This window comes from Notamacropus eugenii, chromosome 5, assembly GCF_028372415.1.
Source record: "Notamacropus eugenii isolate mMacEug1 chromosome 5, mMacEug1.pri_v2, whole genome shotgun sequence".
In the NCBI taxonomy this organism is placed as follows: Eukaryota; Metazoa; Chordata; class Mammalia; order Diprotodontia; family Macropodidae; genus Notamacropus; species Notamacropus eugenii.
In genome coordinates, this window is record NC_092876.1 from 5,772,294 (window position 1) to 5,785,844 (window position 13,551).

At 41.5% G+C, this 13,551-nt stretch overlaps 1 protein-coding gene across 1 annotated transcript in view; it reads right to left on the reverse strand.

Annotated features, from left to right (window-relative positions):
• Positions 1-13,551, reverse strand: part of LOC140508234 (uncharacterized) — a 56,138-nt gene that overhangs the window by 22,204 nt on the left and 20,383 nt on the right.

Sequence of the window (13,551 nt, forward strand, 5' to 3'; positions counted from 1 at the left end):
TTTATCTATAGAATGATTGAATCAGTATACCACCTTAGCAACAATGAATTAGTGCCTCAATTTTCCCACACTCACTCCAACATTTATCATTTTCCTTTTCTGTCATATGAGCTAATCTGATAGATGTAGAATGGTACCTCAGAGTTGTTTTAATTTGTATTTCTCTAATCGATAGTGATTTAGAGCATTTTTTTCATATAACTATAGATTTTATTGCTTCATCTGAAAAACACCTTTTTGTGTCCTTTTGACCATTCATCAATTGGGTACTGACTTATATTTTTATAAATTTGACTCAGTTCTCTACATATTTGAGAAATGAGGCCTTTATCATAGAAACTTGCAAAAAAAAATTTTCAGTTATGGTTACAATGTTTCCCTCTATTCCACTTCCCCATTTATTATTCTCTCTAATTTCATCCTGTCCCTACTCAAATGTTTTGCTTTTGACCACCACCTCATCCAATAGTCCTTCCTTTGTATCACCCCACACTCTTCCTTTCATCCTCTTCTCCTCCTTTTTCCTGTAGGGGAAGATTAATTACTATATCCAACTGAATGTGCTATTAAATTTTTGAGTCAATTCCAATGAAAGTAAGGTTCAAACATTCTCCTTCCCTTCACTTTCCCCATCTTCCCATCCATTGTAAAAACTTCTGTAGCTCTTTTATGTGAGATAATTTACTCCATTTATCCTCTTCCCCCATCCCTGTGCAACTCTTTCTAACCCCTTAATTTTATTTTTTTCTAGATATCATCCCATCATAGTTAACTTACAGTCAGGCTCTCTCTATGTATATTCCTTCTAACTGCTCCAATATAAAGTTCTTAGGAGTCACAATTATTATCCTCCCATGTAGGAATATAAACAGATTAACTTTATTGGATCCCTTATGACTTCTCTTTTCCTGTTTACCTTTTTATGCTTCACTTGAGTCTTATATTTGAAAGTCAAATTTTTTATTCAACTCTGGTCTTTTCTTCAGAAATGCTTTAATACCTTCTATTTCACTGAATGTCCACTCCCTCCCTCCACACCCAGATCATAAATGTTTGCTGGAAAGGCAATTTTTTATTATAAACCTAGCTCCTTTGCTATCTAGAATATCATAATCCAAGCCCTCTAATCCTTTAACTAGAAACTGCTAAATCTTGTGTGATCCTGATTGTAGCCTCAGAATATGTGAATTGTTTCTTATTGCTTGCAATAGTTTCTACTTGACCTGGGAACTCTGGAATTTGGCTGTAATATTCCTGGAAGTTTTCATTTTGGGACTGTTTTCAGGAGGATATTGGTGAGATCTTTCAATTTCTATTTTATCCTCTGGTTTGAAGATTTCATTGCAGTTTTCCTTGATAAGTTTTTGAATGATGCTGTCCAGGCTCATTTTTGATCATGCTTTTCAGGTAGTCCAATAATTCTTCAATTACCTATTCATATTTTCCAGTTCAGTTGTTTTTCCATCAAGATATCTCACATTTTATTCTAGTTTTACATTCTTTGGATTTTGTTTTATTGTTTCTTGATGTCTCATGGAGTCATTACCTTTCACTTCCTTACTCTAATTTTTAAGGAATTATTTTCTTCAGTGAACTTTTGTACATAAATTCCCATTTGACCCATGTGTGTGTCAGGACACCTTATGAGTGTCAGGGCCACTCATACTTAGAACCACATCATGAAAAACTCAAGGGAATGCTGAGAAAAGCATTTTGTATTTATATCTGGAATAAAAAGTAGCATGTGTTGATATGGATTGCTTCTCCCTATGGAATCAGAGAATTTATGTTTAGATGTATATAAGGATCTCTGGAGGAGAAAGAGAGAGAGAAGATGAAGTGACATTTCTTCTTCATCAGAACAGGCATAAGGGACATGTTATAAGGAAAATTTCCTGAAGAATTAGTGATATGCCAGAAGGTATTCTAAGTTCTCAGGTGGGTTTGGGGTTGGGGGAGAGTTTCCTATGATCACTGAAAAGAGCATTAAGAAAAAGAAAAGATTTAGCTTATTTCCTGAGTACTTGAAATAAAGTCTAATCCAGAAGAAAATATGAAGAGGATTCTTGAGAGATATCAATTAAATATCTTGATCAATCAATCACATCAATCAATCACAATCTGGACTGAACTGAGACTATTTCCAGCCAAGGGTAAAAGAGTTATCAATTATGATATTATTATATATTATATAGAACTATCAATTATTATTACGTTATTATATTGAGGCTAGTGAGGTGGCTCTGTGTCAAACAAAACATCTCATGACTTTGCTTTGTGATTGCTTTCTTTCATTAATGACATATATTTGTTAATTTTGACATTTAGTTATATTGAAATAAGGATAATGAAGAAGGGGAAAGGAGGTTTCCTTCATTTATTAACAAAGGTAATATTTTATTAACCAAGGTTGGGGTTTGATCTAACTCATGAGAAAGACATTGCCAGTTTCCTTATGAGAAATAAAGGATCTAAACAGATCCCTAGAACTCTGGAATTTGAGAAAACAAGAATGAAGAGGATTAGTCAGGAGCAGATTGATGAATGCTGTATAGGAGAGGTTGACCAGATCTGGAAATATATTGGTACTTGGGGTAACTGATCTATTTCTCCAACCGGGTAAATGTGGAACCCACGTGTGGCCAATGCGTTACGAATTTGATATTCTGCCATCTCATTTTCTTCCATTTGCCTTACAGTGATATGGCTCACATTTTAAGGTTTCTATTATTTTGGCTCATTCTCTATCATACAGATAAAATCTTTTTATTTTTCCATCATTTTGATTTCTTCTTTGAAACAACTTATTTGTGCTCTTTTTGCAGGTCATATTTTAGTTTTACTTCCTTTACTTCTATTATTTATCTGCTGAACAGTTATGGAATTTATCAATCTTCTCCCTATTTTGGAGATTCCCAAGAATTTGTCTTGTGTCTCCTTTTCAATATAGTGTCTTCAGTTCCTGTTCTCCCCTTCGCAGCATTTACTCACAGTGTGGACTCTCACTGGAGGAAGGCAGGCTTTTGTTGATTGATAATTGGATACCTAACTCACTCCCAACAGAAACTTTCAAGATCTTTTCCCTCTATTCCTAATTCCTTCCTTCTCCATCCTCCCACATCCATCCTTTATCACTGTGGGGTGGGGGCATGAACTTTAATTTAAGGAGACAGTCCAGCTGGCCCATCTCATTTCTGATATTCCTCCACCACTTTGGGACTTAATCTGACTGGCTTCTCCACCGTGCCCAAGGTCTGGGACTTTCTCCCATCCCCTAGACTTTTCAGCTTCCTTTTGCATGATGACTTTCCTCACTAAATTATAAGCTCCTTGAGGACAGGGACTATCTCACTTTTTTAAAATTTCACTTCATATTCCTTAGTACTAGACATGGCACATAGTAGGTGCTTAATAGTGATTGAGTATTGACCACCCAATCACTTTCATTTTAGTACCTCACTCCTGACTGTCCTTTCACAAGCAAAGTCATTCAAGCTGAGCTAGCTCGGCTCCCAGCCTCTTTTCAGACATCTCCAACATGATGTCCAGTATCCTAAACTCACAGTGTGCACAAGAGAACTTCTTACCTTCTTTCTCCCTGTCAAAGGCAGCCTCATGCTCCATCAACCTATGTTTCATTCTCAACTCCCACTTCTCTCCCCTCTTATCCAATCTGCTACCAAGGTCTGTGAATTGTACCTTGTTAACATTTCTCAGATACACCCCCTTCTCTCCTCTGATACTGCTCTCATTGTCTCACCCCTGGACAGTTACTGTGGCCTGCTGCTGGGTCAGCTGGCCTGAAGACTCTTCCTACTCCAATGCATCCTCCATTTTTCCACAAAAGAATTTTCCTAAATCACAGGTCTACTCCTGTGACTCCTCTCCTCAATAAATTCCAGTTTCCTGGATGTCCCCCCCCCCACCTTCAGGATCAAGTACAAATCCTCCTGCATTGAGAACCCTTCATGACCTAGACAGCACCTGGTATTCCAGTATTCTTACACCTTTTCCCTGCCATGTTGTCATTAACCCAATGACACTGACCTCCTTGCTACTCTACAAGAAGCCACTCCATCTCTGGGTTCAGAGAACGTTCTCTGGCTGTCTCCACCATTACAATCCATTCCTCTTCTCTATTTACTAGTTTCTAAAAAGTCCCAACTAACGTCTGTCCCTCCTTCCTTTCGTAGCCAATCTCTCTATGGCAGGTAGAGCCATATTTTTGTTATTTAATGAAATCTTGTTATTGCAGTGTTCCAGCAGCTCTGAATTACTGTAATGGGATGTAAAAGTAAAGGACTTCTTTGGAGCCCACTCTGATGTTCTTCCTCTAGCTCTGTTCAGATTAGCTCTATAAGGTCTGAACTGGTTTTCACATGAACTAAGTACTGGAATGCAGATCTGATTAGATTTTTTTCAAGTTTTCTAAATTATACTAAGTCTTATCACTAGTAGCCTTTAGCAGCATTACCTAGAGCTGGGGTGGGGAACCTGTGGCCCCATGTAGCCTTCTAGGTCCTTGGGTGTGGCCTTTTGACTGAATCCAAGTTTTACAGAACAATTCCTTTTATTAAGGGGGTTTGTTCTGTGAAGTTTGGATTCCATCAAAGGGTCACACTTGAGGACCAAGAAGGCCACATGTGGTCTCCCCAACCCTGACCCAGAGAATCTCCACAATTAACCTGGAACCTAGATGATGGTTGAAAAGCAGTGCGGGGGGGGGGGGGGCCATCTTGTCTGGAGTTGGGGCCCTTCCTTGGGACAGTCACCTGGGGAATGGCCAAAAGGGACATGCATAGACACTTGAAAGAGACACAGAAGCTGCTTCCCAGACACCTGAAGGAATAGATCCTGGACACTGCCAGATTTGACACTCCTCAATCTGCAGCTTCACTGGATCTCCTGATTCACCTTATCATCATGTTGTTAGTCTCTCAGTGTTTTGGACATGTTCCCTACTCTGTAAGCTGTGAGTCATATCTGCTCTGGCTCATATTGCTTTGGGAATTATTAGAAAATCATGAGATGATTAGTCTCAAGAGGGAGAAATAAATGGTTCAGTTTTAGATAAGTATATAACAGAATTCTGAAAAAAGTATTGTCCCCCTCTACAATATTGCAAACAGGAAAAAGGAGACAATAGATTTGCTGATAAATTGCAGGATTGCATGAAAGCAAATATCTCCATGTTCTTGAAAACAGGATAAAGGTAAGTACTTGATTCAGTATTATGTTAACGCTGGAAAAATGTTTGGTAAAGAGAAGAAGTCAGAGTTGATTGTTCAAGGGTTTATACACAAGACCTTTTTAGGTGAAGTCTGTAGATGCTCCCAGGCCACCTTCATGCACATATTCAGCCTACATGCATGTATTTGGGCTACTATCTGGGATAATCAATAAACTTCATTAACTTGAACTAGCTTTTGCCCCTGTCTTTTATGACACTTTTCATGCCTTTAAGGATGATGGAAATGACAAAAAGGAAACCAACAATTAGACTTTTTTTACCTTTGAAATTCTCAAACACCAAATAAAAGGAGCACTTTACATACAGTATAAACTAGAAAAAGGAAATTGCATATGACATGATTTCTATTATGTAGAGCTGGTTTTATTTTTGAACAATAAAAATTCCAATATGCTGTTTAGAAAGCTGTCCTGGTTTTATTAGGAACTTCATCTCTTCTATTTAAAAAATCGATCAAACCTTCTTTTCCTTTTTTGGTGGGGATCATGGTGGGAATCCAATCTCATTCATAGTTTACTTTATAATGCCATTGTCTCCTATCCCAATATGAAAAACAAACAAAACGCATTTGTAACAAGAGCACATGGTCATGTACAAAATCAATTCCCAGGTGTATTTTTTATTCAACATGTCAAATCCATCATCTCTCAGTCAGGAAACAAATAACACAGAGTCCTCTGGAATAGTGGTTGGTTATCACAGTAATCTGAGTACTGACATCTTTCAAAGTTGTTGGTCTTTACAATAATTGCCTGTTTTTATGGAATATTTGTGTTCCAATCCATCCATGTACCACCTTGTGTTCAGTTGACATGACAGTCTAGGGCATGACACCTTAGTTTCAAGTTTTGATCACTAAAGGAGCTCCAATAAATATTGTCATATTCTTCAATTCTTCTCCTTTCTTTGCTTTAAGGGACTATGCCTTCTCATGGTATCACTGAGGTAAAGTGGAGACACAATGTAGTGATTCTGGGAGCTTCACACCTTTATCAACAAGGAATTGAATAATTTGCCTATTTTCCCACAGTTGCTGCAACCCTGGTTATTTTTTCCCTTGTCATCATTGCCAATTTGCATGAGTAAGAGGTGGAATCACAGAGAGATTTTCTTTTTTGGTGGGGGAAGGTAAGGCAATTGGGGTTAAGTGACTGGCCCAAGATCACACAGCTAGTGTGTCAAGTGTCTGAGGTCGGATTTGAACTCAGGTCCTTCTGACTCCAGGACTGGGCTCTACTCACTGCGCCACCTAGCTGAACCAGCAGAGATATTTAAATTTACATTTATCTAATTATTACATATTTCCTTAAGCTTTTAAAAACCTTAATATTATTTTAAAATAAACAAACTTTTACTTCTCCCTCTCTGACCTGATATCTCACAGGAGAAAAGGAAAGTAACAAAGATACAGTCAAGTAAAATAAATTCTCTCTAACATTAAATTCCATTTTTTGTCACCTTTACTAATCTGAGAATCTTTCTAATAACTATTAATTTGCATTAGGGATTACAGATGGAGAACTTTCCCCCATATTTTTGTTCATAATGTGTATTTCTTCCTTTGAAAATGATCTGTTTCAGCTTTTGATCAGTTGTCTATTGAGGATTGAGGAGTGATGCACTTTTATAAATATATATCCATCTTTAAATATTTTGGATGTGAGGTTTTCATCAGAAAAAATTTGCTGCACGTTTCTTCTAGTTAATTCCTCCTCTTTAGATTTGCAGATTTAAGACGCAAAGGCTTTCTATGTGACAAAAGTTGCTGATTTGATTTTCTGTAGCCTTCCCTATCCCTTCTTTCATGATGTATTCTTCCCCTACCCAGCATTGCAAAATATATCTTCTTCATGATTCAGCTAATGTGTTTGAGGTGACCTGTATGTCTAATTTATGTGTCCATTCAGAGCTAATCTGGCATACAGTATGAGATGCTGATCTATACCAAGATTCTGCTAAACTGTTTCCAGGATCTCCTAGCATTTTGTACTGATTAGTAAGTCCTGGCCCCATAGCTGGAGGTATTGGGTCTATTGAACACATAGGAGGAATGGGCTCTGGGGACTAGGTTACTGAGAATGACTTTCCTCCCTCTATCTAGCATGTGTGAGTTGTCTAGTCTAAAGTTGAGCAGAAGTTAAGCTGGGGCCCTAGCTGTGTTCCCCTGATGTGTTGGTATGCTACAGTGAGACCAGCAGGAATGTCAGTCAACTCTTGATGAGGAGGTGCTCAGTCTCTAGGCCCTGGAAACTTGGACAGTTTCTACAGGACTCCTGAGAAAAAGAGATTAGGAGTAATTGTTTTTGAGTCTGGAACTGTTGGATAGCTTTCGAAAGTGTCTCAAGGCAAAAGGTCATTCAGTGGTGCAAAGGAGATAATTATGGAAGGTTGGAGTAGGGTGGGAGAGAAGAGAGAAGTGTGGTGTGAAATTTGGAGAAGGAGTGGAGGGAACAGAAGGATATTTTCTCCTGTGCCATTCATTTGGTGAATGGGAGTTCACAATTTCTTGATGTCAAGTGGAAATGTGAGGAGGTCCCTGTGGGAAATCATTTAAAAGGCCTGAAGCAGTTCATTTCCAGTTCCTATTTTGAGAGGACAGCTTTGAATTGGAACTGTATTTATTCCTGAGTAGGCTCCCAGGAAGGCCTGAAAGGTAAGTTTGCTGCTGAGGAGATGCCTTTTTCGTTCAAATCTCAAAAGTGAGAGGAAATGTGTTTGAGTGACTGAGGAGAGAGAACCGGCCTCTCTCCTTCACTCTCTCTCTCTCTCTCTCTCTCTCTCTCTCTCTCTCTCTCTCTCTCTGTCTCTCCGTTTCTCTATTCATCTTCCTCTGGACCTCTCTCTCACTCTCTGTCCTATGGAAGTACATCTTAACTGGACCAGCATTGTTTATGATTCCTTTCCAACATGGATCATTCCATTGATCTTAGGAGCCAAGGTTTTCACAGTTGATGTACTTCATCATGTGGCTGTTGATTCATGGGTCTTATCACAACGAATTAAGGAGCCCATCAGGATACTCCATACACATGTGGGATCTGTCCTGTGGCAGCCATGGTTATGGGCACTCTATACTCATTTAAACAAATTCACAAAACTGGCTGAAGGTGTCCCTGTTATCAAATTTCAGATTGGTGGATTTGCACAGATTCTCTCAGTGCCCAAGGGTATAATCCACTGGGACTTATCTGGAGAATCCAATTAGGAGGGAACATTTCTCTGAAATGATGAGCAGGAGGAATTCCATGCCACCTGAATCCACATTGTAAATGATATCACACAGAATGTGGGGCTATGATTTCAACCATGTGCTTTTCCATTTTACATGAATTCTTTTTACTGGCAACATTTCATAGCATGGGGTACTCTACTTAATGGGCTTCCACTGGCAGAGGTTGTGGCCATCTGATGGTAGGATTTCATGGACCACAATTGTCACACCGTGAAGCATGGTTGAATGTAGTTCCAATCTGGGTTCCACATGCTCAAAAGTAACACTTGGTGATGTATTTATTCCTAACTTTGTATGATTTCTTACAACAAATTGCACTCTTATGAAATTGATAGTCAAGTTTAGAGGAATGCTTCATTCTTTAGAGACTTGGTCCTTGATCAGTCTTTAGGAGACTCATGAGAGTAAGAAATCAAGAGTAATTGCTTCTGAGGCAGGACCCCTTGGATACCTTTGGAAAGAGTCTCAGGGTGAAAGGTCATTCAGGAGATAAGCGCTGAAGGTGGGGGTAGGTTGATAGAGAAGAGAGCACTGAGGTGTGAATCTTGGAGGAAGGGGTAGAGGACACAGAAGGGTACTTTCTCCTGTGCCCCTCATTTGGTGAATGGGAGTTCACAACTTTTTGGTGTCAAGTGGAAATAGGAAGAGATCCCTGGGGGAAATCATATAAAAGAGCTGCAGCAGCTCATTTTGAGTGGTTCCTGCTGAGAGAAGAGATTGGAACTGGAACTCTACTTGCCCCTGAGTAGGCTCCCAGGAAGGCCATGCAAGGTAAGTTTGCCTCTGAGGAGATGCCTTTTTCCTTGAACTCTCTCAAAAGTGAGAGGAAATGTGTTTGAGTGACTGAGGAGAGAGAGCCAGCTTAGGGGAGTTACTAGGTTTGACTCCATGCTTGGAACAGGATTCTAGGTGCCAGAACCGGGGACAGTCTGTTGCCTACCTACACATCAGCTCTTTCCTCTGCCCAAAAGGGGGCACTTCCTGCCTGGCGTATTCTCGCTTGCTCCCAGCCTTTAAGCTTCCAAAACCTACAGCCTGGCAGTTTTGGGGCAAGATCAGGATGATGACTGGAGATCAGGCCCATCCAAGGGCACCAGTGTCACTCTCTAGATACCCTCTCCATGAGGTGTGGAGTTTCTGTGCTAGCTAGAAAGGCTCTTTCCATAGAATGGATGGGGGAGTTGGTGAGCTAGCCTCCATGAAAATGGATGAAGAATGGGGAAAGAGATGGGCCAGTTTGGAGAAAAAAGCCTAGGAGGCAGGAAGTTGGGAGAGGATGACGATTCAAAGTGGTGGGAACGATTGAAGGCACAATCTGCTAAGGAAAGAGGGACAGCTTGGGATCCAAGATAACCCTAGAGGCTTTGTCTTGGCAGGGACAATGATTGCTCCTCAGAAAAGAGAGGAGGGGCAGTCCAAGTAGTTGTTTTTACAGCAAGATGACAGTCTTCCAAGGGCTTCAGTGTCATGCGGGGCCAGTGCTTTAGCATGGGCTTGATTGGATGAAATAGGGTGAAGGCATGCTAAGAAAGGTTGGAAGGCAGTGATGGAAATATTTCAGAGAGCTGCTGTGGGGAGTGAGATTATGAATGAAGCAGAGTTGTCAAGGAGGAGAGAGTGCTAGAAAGCCTGTTCAGTGCTTAGAAGATGGGCAGCAGTTGAATGTGAATAAGAGCTTTCTTTCCACTGACTCCCTTTCCATCATATTTTCCATGCCATCTCCTTCACAGGGGCCATCATGTCAGTTTCAAGTCATCCAGAGGAGAGTGAAAGTGGATTGAATTCAGAGGAAGAATTCCTTTTGCTTCCTTCACTCACTTTGCCACCTCAGTTTGTCCCTGGACATTTGCAAGACTTGGAAGAGGCCCTCCTGTGTGCTGACCTCCCAACTGCCTACCAGACTGAGGACAGTAAAGGAAACAGTAGCAATGACAGAGATGGTGCCAATTCTGTTGACAGCAGGCATGATGCCAGTGACGATGGCAGGCAGGATGTTCGTGCCAGTGAAGACTCCAGCAGTGGCTATGGTGAGTATGGGGCATGGACTGCAAGGGGAGCCTTGAGGATTCCCTTGGTGGGAATATCTTTTCTATGGAGGGGGAGAGGGCCCATTTTAGGAAGGGTTAAAAGTTGGCAAAGGTGAAATGTTTGCCATATTTCAAAACTGCTTAAAGGAGGTATTCTTCACGTGAAAACGAGGAACTTTTTGCCACACGATTCCGTTCCCTTCTTGAGATTGCTCCAGTGTCCTCTCCTTCCCAACGATCCATCTTCCACTTTTTCTCCTTCCCAGGTCAACTGCAAGAACAAGAAATGTCCAGCGCTTGCTGCCCCTTTCACAGCATGCATGCTGACTTGGAAGTTAGCCCCAGAAAAGCTGCCGAGAGAAGTGGGACAATGAGCCAAGTGAAAGCAAAGGCGGATGAAGTGCACAAAGAGTGCGAAGCCAGATGTCAGTGGAACGATCCTGAAGCACTATGTTCCCGCTCCATTTTCGAGGAAGATGTCCCCATGTGGGCAGCAGGTCACCTAGAGATCAGTGGAGGTGAAGGGAGTTCTGATAAAGGACTCCTCCTGGAACCTGTGTTTGTCCCAGGAAAACTGGAAGATTTGGAAGATGCCCTTTTCTGTCCCAACCTCCAAGTTGACTCCGAGGTACGGGACAAGAGGGATTCAGACTTGGCTGGTTGGCTGCTGCCAGAACAGCATCGCAGCTGCAGCTCCTTGGCTGCCCTTTGCCATTGTGTGGTCAGCTGGGGCTCCCCTGCTGCCACTTTCCAAAGTCTGGAGGAAGCCCCAGGCAGCCCATGTGCACTCAGACTCAAGAAACGGCCAGTGACCAGCGCAGGTGATCGTGAGGTCCCTTTGGACATTTGCATGGAGAGCTTTCCCTCGGATTCGCTTCCCCTGTCTCTGCACCTGCTCTTTTTCCCTAGTTGGGAGCAGGACGCAAGGGGCAGACAACAGACTGGGGAACAAAGAATCAGGGCAACTCTCCAGCGTGTGCCTTCTTCAGGCACTTTGGAAGGCCATGAAAAATTCAAGGAAAGGTCAAGAACCTCCGTTTTCCAAACCCAAATGTAAAAGAAGCACACGCGGCCCATCAACACAGAAAAGTCCTTTGCCCAAAGAAGAGAGAAGACCTTCCGACGCTAGGACTTTGCAGAGGAGCAAGATTCTTTGCAGTGCTACTTGGCAGATTGTGATGATAAGCCCAACAGGTTGACTGACTTATCTCCCTCCATCATGCTTTCGACAACGATTGTTGGTTATTTCAGATGAAAGTTTGGGAAAGAAGGGGAGTGGGAGATATTGGTACATGTTCCGGGGATGGAGAAAAACAACAAAGTGATTTCCAAGAACATTATGATCTCTGTACGGAACATTGTTTCACCATTTTCTGTGTACGTTTCTAACAACAGTCTAAAGCATATTAATTTATCCTTCAATAAATATTAATAAAGAATATTGAAAAATGCTATTGCTGTCCGTGTCAGTCTCTCTGTCTCTGTCTCTCTGTCTCTGTCTCTCCGTTTCTCTCTTGATCTTGCTCTGGACCTCCCCCTCGCTCTCTGTCCAATGGAAGTGCATCTTAACTGGGCCAGCATTGTTTGTTTATGACTCCTTTCTCTCATGGATCATTCCATTGATCTTAGGAGCCAAGGTTTTCACAGTTGATGTACTTCATCATATGGCTGTTGATTCATGGGTTAGAAACAAGTGTCTTATCACAACTAATTAAGGAGCCCATCAGGATACTCTCTATACATGTGGGATCTGTCCTGTGGCAGCCATGGTTATGGGCACTCTATACTCATTTAAACAAATTCACAAAACTGACTGAAGGTGTCCCTGTTATCAAATTTCAGATTGGTGCATTTGCACAGATGCTCTCAATGCCCACTGGGATTTATCTGGAGAATCCAATTAGGAGGGAACATTTCTGTGAAAGGATGAGCAGAAGGAATTCCATGCCACCTGAATCCACATTTTAAATGATATCACACAGAATGTGGGGCTATGATTTCAACCATGTGCTTTTCCATTTTACATGAATTCTTTTTATTGGCAACATTTCATAGCATGGGGTACTCTACTTAATGGGCTTCCACTGGCAGAGGTTGTGGCCATCTGATGGTAAGATTTCATGGACCACAATTGTCACACTGTGAAGCATTGTTGAATGTAGTTCCAATCTGGGTTCCACATGCTCAAAAGTAACACTTAGTGATGTATTTATTCCTAACTTTGTATGATTTCTTACAACAAATTGCACTCTTATGAAATTGATAGTCAAGTTTAGAGGAATGCTTCATTCTTTAGAGACTTGGTCCTTGATCAGTCTTTAGGAGACTCATGAGAGTAAGAAATCAAGAGTAATTGCTTCTGAGGCAGGACCCCTTGGATACCTTTGGAAAGTGTCTCAGGGTGAAAGGTCATTCAGGAGATAAGCGCTGAAGGTGGGGGTAGGTTGATAGAGAAGAGAGCACTGAGGTGTGAATCTTGGAGGAAGGGGTAGAGGACACAGAAGGGTACTTTCTCCTGTGCCCCTCATTTGGTGAATTTGAGTTCACAACTTCTTGGTGTCAAGTGGAAATAGGAAGAGATCCCTGGGGGAAATCATATAAAAGAGCTGCAGCAGCTCATTTTCAGTGGTTTGTGCTGAGAGGAGAGATTGGAATTGGAACTCTACTTGCCCCTGAGTAGGCTCCCAGGAAGGCCATGCAAGGTAAGTTTGCCTCTGAAAAGATGCCTTTTTCCTTGAACTCTCTCAAAAGTGGGAAGACATGTTTGAGTGACTGAGGAGAGAGAGCCAGCTTAAGGGAGTTACCGGGTTTGACTCCATGCTTGGGACAGGATTCTAGGTGCCAGAACCAAGTACAGTCTCTTGCTTACCTAGGCATCAGCTCTTTCCTCTGCCCAAATGGGGCATTTCTTGCCTGGCATATTCTCGCTTACTCCCAGCCTTTAAGCTTCAAAAACCTACAGCCTGGCAGTTTGTAGGGCAAGATCAGGATGATGACTGGAGATCAGGCTCATTCAAGGGCACCAGTGGAAGGAGAGGGAA